The sequence below is a fragment of the Kogia breviceps genome, chromosome 8, assembly GCF_026419965.1.
Source record: "Kogia breviceps isolate mKogBre1 chromosome 8, mKogBre1 haplotype 1, whole genome shotgun sequence".
NCBI classification, from domain to species: Eukaryota; Metazoa; Chordata; class Mammalia; order Artiodactyla; family Physeteridae; genus Kogia; species Kogia breviceps.
The window spans coordinates 102488890-102490118 of record NC_081317.1 but is presented as its reverse complement, the minus strand read 5'-3'; positions in this window follow the sequence as shown (position 1 = coordinate 102490118).

The window sequence follows — 1229 nt, the reverse complement described above, 5'->3', positions numbered from 1 at the left end:
TCCCTATATAAGCAAGAGCCACCGCAGCCCACCTCGAAGAGGCTCTTTGTTGGTGACATAGGCCAGTAGTGCCCCTTTCCGGGCTCCCCACACATCCCTTTGTGTTCAGTGTTTTCCAGGTTAATTAATCTTCTTGTCCTCACTGTAGTCTGCAATTAGGCACACTGGACAATTATGTCATCCATTCTGCATTACTGATGTGCAACCCGCCAGCCAAAGACGATGATTAATTGTTACCCTATTGGATTGTGCTGCATGCAAGCACGAAGCACCCTTGGTCCAGATGCCAGGACGCTTGGCCAGTATTTGGGGCTCCCTCTGGGGTCTGGGCCAGCTGCATTATTGGAGGGTCAACCCGAGCGCGTGAGCCGGCCAGCCCGCTGGGGGCAGGTATCCTTGGATGAAACCAGAAGTGAGAGAGCACCTTCAGCCAAACTGGGAAGTGAACGTGGCCCCCAGCCTTCCCATCCAGGTCTTTTGCCCCATCGGGGGGCCCTTGCTGCCCTCAGGGATCCGGCCACGCTCTCCCCCTACCCCAGAGGCCCCCAGCGCCTGTGCTTCAATGGACTTAGGAACATAAAGGCTGCCATTACCTTCTTGTGAGATATCTGCTCTGGGCCAAGCTGTCATATGCTGTCTCGTTTGATGGCCAGCAATGATTCCCATTGTACAGGTGAGGAAGTTGAGGCTCAGAGAGATGTAGTAACCTGCTAAGGAGCTGTGGAGAGGAGATTTGAACCCCAGTTTGCTGTACTTTGAAGTCAACGCCTTGTCAACATAAAGAAAGGAAACTTATTTCATCAAGAATACAGGGAGATGGGCATTTGAACAAAACCTGATGCTACGGGAAAGCGCTAAGGGTGGATTTCATGCATTAGCTGCCAGGGAGTGGGGAGACAAAGGCATGCAGGCAGCAGGGCCTCTGGGACCCCTGGAGCCACAGAGTGTGTGTAAGTGGCTGCAGCTCTCAGGGAAGCCAGGCTGGCTGTCTCCTGGCACGCACGTGGTTGGTCCTACCCTGGCCATGCAGGTGGCTGAGCAGGAGGCGCCAGATGTAGTGGGCCAGACCTGGGAGCTGGCTCAACATCGTGTCTCCTGAACGTCGTGGGGCTTCTGTGTGTGGGGGGGGACAGTGACAAGCTGGGGCAGAGACAGCCCCACCACCCAGACTGTGTGTGTCCTCCAGCACACAGAGTGTCCCGGAGTAGATGGGGTGGGGGTGACCCTCT